General features: G+C 63.6%; 1 pseudogene; it reads left to right on the top strand.

Moving 5' to 3' along the window:
* The first annotated feature begins 4,536 nt into the window (after window positions 1–4,536).
* The window catches only part of LOC133628083 (uncharacterized), a 4,000-nt pseudogene continuing 3,497 nt past the window's right edge, over window positions 4,537–5,039 (top strand).

Here is a 5,039-nt window from a genome sequence, read left to right as displayed (position 1 = left end):
AAAAGAGCAGCGAAGTAGCTCCTCGTCCTGAGGGCCGTTCTGCTAAGTCGGGAGGGTCCTGCACCCAATCAGGTACTGCGATCAGGTACTGCCCAAGGAAGCCGATGTCGGGGTGACGGAGGAGGGGGGCAACAAACCCCGGGCCCGCAGCAGGCCTGGGTTTGCAAGGTTTTGTCGGGGGGGACCTGCGTGACAATGAACCCGTTGTCGGGGTGACGGTGGAGAGGGGCAACGGACCCCGGGCCCATAGCAGGCCTGGGTTTTCAAGGTTTGGGCAGGGGACGGCCTGCGTCACAGGGAAGTCGTTGTCGGGGTGACGGCGGAGAGGGGAACAAAACCCCGGGCCCGCACCGGGCCTGGGTTTTCAAGGTTTGGTCAGGGGCGGCCTGCGTCACAATGAACCCGTTGTCGGGGTGACAGCGGAGAGGGGCAACGGTCCCCAGGCCCGCAGCAGGCCTGGGTTTTCAAGGTTTGGTCAGGGGCGGCCTGCGTCACAATGAACCCGTTGTCGGGGTGACGGCGGAGAGGGGCAACGGACCCAGGGCCCGCAGCAGGCGTCCGTTTGCAAGGTCTGGGCGGGGGCGACCTGTGTCACAATGAACCCGTTGTCGGGGTGACAGCGGAGAGGGGCAACGGTCCCCAGGCTCGCAGCGGGCCTGGGTTTGCAAGGTTTCGGCGGGGGACGGCCTGCGTCACAATGAACCCGTTGTCGGGGTGACGGCGGAGAGGGGCAACAAACCCCAGGACCGCAGCGGGCCTGGGTTTGAAAGGTTTGGGTGGGGGCGGCCTGCGTCACAATGAACCCGTTGTTGGGGTGACGGAGGAGAGGGGCAACGGACCGTGGGCCTGCAGCGGAGGGCGGCAGTGGGTGAGGAGTCCGAAAGCCAGGAAGGGACAAGAAAAGGTTTGCAACTGTGTTGATAACGCCACCTTGTTGTCTTGCAGCCCGTGTCATCAGCCGCGTCGATGCGCCCCATGCATGCATGTGTCCGTGTGATGCGCTCGTGTCAGCTCCCAGTCGACCCCATTCCCTGGAAAGGAGCAGCGAAGTAGCTCCTCGTCCTCAGGGCCGTTCGGCTAAGTCGGGAGGGTCCTGCACCCAATCAGGTACTGCGATCAGGTACTGCCCAAGGAAGCCGATGTCGGGGTGACGGAGGAGGGGGGCAACAAACCCCAGGCCCGCAGCAGGCCTGGGTTTGCAAGGTTTTGTCGGGGGGGGGCCTGCGTCACAATGAACCCGTTGTCGGGGTGACGGTGGAGACGGGCAAAAGACCCCGGGCCCATAGCAGGCCTGGGTTTGCAAGGTTTGGGCGGGGGACGGCCTGCGTCACAATGAACCCGTTGTCGGGGTGACGGCGGAGAGGGGCAAGAGACCCCGGGCCCATAGCAGGCCTGAGTTTTCAAGGTTTTGGCGGGGGACGGCCTGCGTCACAGGGAAGTCGTTGTCGGGGTGACGGCGGAGAGGGGAACAAAACCCCGGGCCCGCAGCAGGCCTGGGTTTGCAAGGTTTGGTCAGGGGGCGGCCTGCGTCACAGGGAAGTCGTTGTCGGGGTGACGACGGAGAGGGGCAACGGACCCAGGGCCCGCAGCAGGCCTGGGTTTCCAAGGTTTCGGCGGGGGACGGCCTGCGTCACAATGAACCCGTTGTCGGGGTGAGGGCGGAGAGGGGCAACGGACCCAGGGCCCGCAGCAGGCCTGGGTTTGCAAGGTTTTGTCGGGGGCGGCCTGCGTCACAATGAACCTGTTGTCGGGGTGAGGGCGGAGAGGGGCAACGGACCCAGGGCCCGCAGCAGGCCTGGGTTTGCAAGGTTTGGGCGGGGGACGGCCTGCGTCACAAGGAAGCCGTTGTCGGGGTGACGGCGGAGAGGGGAACAAAACCCCGGGCCCGCACCGGGCCTGGGTTTTCAAGGTTTGGTCAGGGGCGGCCTGCGTCACAATGAACCCGTTGTCGGGGTGACAGCGGAGAGGGGCAACGGTCCCCAGGCCCGCAGCAGGCCTGGGTTTTCAAGGTTTGGTCAGGGGCGGCCTGCGTCACAATGAACCCGTTGTCGGGGTGACGGCGGAGAGGGGCAACGGACCCAGGGCCCGCAGCAGGCGTCCGTTTGCAAGGTCTGGGCGGGGGCGACCTGTGTCACAATGAACCCGTTGTCGGGGTGACGGCGGAGAGGGGCAACAAACTCCAGGCCCGCAGAAGGCCTGGGCTTGCAAGTTTTGGGCGGGGGCGGCCTGCGTCACAATGAACCCATTGTCGGGGTGACGGAGGAGAGGGACAACGGACCGTGGGCCTGCAGCGGAGGGCGGCAGTGGGTGAGGAGTCCGAAAGCCAGGAAGGGACAAGAAAAGGTTTGCAACTGTGTTGATAATGCCGCCTTGTTGTCTTGCAGCCCGCGTCATCGGCCGCGTCGATGCGCCCCATGCCTGCGTGTGTCCGTGTGATGCGCTCGTGTCGGCTCCCAGTCGACCCCATTCCCTGGAAAGGAGCAGCGAAGTAGCTCCTCGTCCTCAGGGCCGTTCTGCTAAGTCGGGAGGGTCCTGCACCCAATCAGGTACTGCGATCAGGTACTGCCCAAGGAAGCCGATGTCGGGGTGACGGAGGAGGGGGGCAACAAACCCCGGGCCCGCAGCAGGCCTGGGTTTGCAAGGTTTTGTCGGGGGGGACCTGCGTGACAATGAACCCGTTGTCGGGGTGACGGTGGAGAGGGGCAACGGACCCCGGGCCCATAGCAGGCCTGGGTTTTCAAGGTTTGGGCAGGGGACGGCCTGCGTCACAGGGAAGTCGTTGTCGGGGTGACGGCGGAGAGGGGAACAAAACCCCGGGCCCGCACCGGGCCTGGGTTTTCAAGGTTTGGTCAGGGGCGGCCTGCGTCACAATGAACCCGTTGTCGGGGTGACGGCGGAGAGGGGCAACGGACCCAGGGCCCGCAGCAGGCGTCCGTTTGCAAGGTCTGGGCGGGGGCGACCTGTGTCACAATGAACCCGTTGTCGGGGTGACGGCGGAGAGGGGCAACGGTCCCCAGGCTCGCAGCGGGCCTGGGTTTGCAAGGTTTCGGCGGGGGACGGCCTGCGTCACAATGAACCCGTTGTCGGGGTGACGGCGGAGAGGGGCAACAAACCCCAGGACCGCAGCGGGCCTGGGTTTGAAAGGTTTGGGTGGGGGCGGCCTGCGTCACAATGAACCCGTTGTTGGGGTGACGGAGGAGAGGGGCAACGGACCGTGGGCCTGCAGCGGAGGGCGGCAGTGGGTGAGGAGTCCGAAAGCCAGGAAGGGACAAGAAAAGGTTTGCAACTGTGTTGATAACGCCACCTTGTTGTCTTGCAGCCCGTGTCATCAGCCGCGTCGATGCGCCCCATGCATGCGTGTGTCCGTGTGATGCGCTCGTGTCGGCTCCCAGTCGACCCCATTCCCTGGAAAGGAGCAGCGAAGTAGCTCCTCGTCCTCAGGGCCGTTCGGCTAAGTCGGGAGGGTCCTGCACCCAATCAGGTACTGCGATCAGGTACTGCCCAAGGAAGCCGATGTCGGGGTGACGGAGGAGGGGGGCAACAAACCCCAGGCCCGCAGCAGGCCTGGGTTTGCAAGGTTTTGTCGGGGGGGGGCCTGCGTCACAATGAACCCGTTGTCGGGGTGACGGTGGAGACGGGCAAAAGACCCCGGGCCCATAGCAGGCCTGGGTTTGCAAGGTTTGGGCGGGGGACGGCCTGCGTCACAATGAACCCGTTGTCGGGGTGACGGCGGAGAGGGGCAACGGACCCAGGGCCCGCAGCAGGCCTGAGTTTTCAAGGTTTTGGCGGGGGACGGCCTGCGTCACAGGGAAGTCGTTGTCGGGGTGACGGTGGAGAGGGGAACAAAACCCCGGGCCCATAGCAGGCCTGGGTTTTCTAGGTTTGGTCAGGGGCGGCCTGCGTCGCAATGAACCCGTTGTCGGGGTGACGGCGGAGAGGGGCAAGAGACCCCGGGCCCATAGCAGGCCTGAGTTTTCAAGGTTTTGGCGGGGGACGGCCTGCGTCACAGGGAAGTCGTTGTCGGGGTGACGGTGGAGAGGGGAACAAAACCCCGGGCCCGCAGCAGGCCTGGGTTTGCAAGGTTTGGTCAGGGGGCGGCCTGCGTCACAGGGAAGTCGTTGTCGGGGTGACGACAGAGAGGGGCAACGGACCCAGGGCCCGCAGCAGGCCTGGGTTTCCAAGGTTTCGGCGGGGGACGGCCTGCGTCACAATGAACCCGTTGTCGGGGTGACGGCGGAGAGGGGCAACGGACCCAGGGCCCGCAGCAGGCCTGGGTTTGCAAGGTTTGGGCGGGGGACGGCCTGCGTCACAATGAACCCGTTGTCGGGGTGAGGGCGGAGAGGGGCAACGGACCCAGGGTCCGCAGCAGGCCTGGGTTTGCAAGGTTTGGGCGGGGGACGGCCTGCGTCACAATGAACCCGTTGTCGGGGTGACGGCGGAGAGGGGCAACGGACCCAGGGCCCGCAGCAGGCGTCTGTTTGCAAGGTTTGGGCGGGCAAAGGAACAATAAGAAAAGAGGAACGGGGTGCAAGCGGCATGCGCGTGTTTTTGTTTGCTCGGAAGATTCTGCGGCCAGGCGGCATCCTCGACGAGGTAAGCTAAATGGGTATCTGTGAATTCGTTACTTAGTTAATTCATTGTCACTAGACAATTAGCTGATGAAGTTCATTTGTTTATGAGTAAAAAAAAAAAAAAAAAAAAAAAAACCAAAACAAAAAACCCCACTAGCTAACTACCTTTGAATTAAGAATCGAATTGGGATGAATCCTCTTCATTCAGTTTTAATTCATGTATTACAGTTTGTTGCTACGCTAAGAGCAATCAACGCTCAATGGACACACACATCGGCGGAAGTCATTTCCAGGGCCAGGAGTTTTAATTTGCGCGTGTGTGATGATTAAAAACATAGCGGCGGGGCTGTCGCCAGGTCCACCCTCCCTGGCAAATCGGCGGGGGGGCGCGGGGGGGGCGCGGGGGGAGGGAGAAAGGGGGGTGAGGTTGCGGCCAGGTCTACCCCGCCGGAAATCATAGCGGCAAGG

The sequence above is a fragment of the Colius striatus genome, chromosome 28 (genome assembly GCF_028858725.1).
Source record: "Colius striatus isolate bColStr4 chromosome 28, bColStr4.1.hap1, whole genome shotgun sequence".
In the NCBI taxonomy this organism is placed as follows: domain Eukaryota; kingdom Metazoa; phylum Chordata; class Aves; order Coliiformes; family Coliidae; genus Colius; species Colius striatus.
This window is presented reverse-complemented; position numbering and strand designations above follow the sequence as displayed.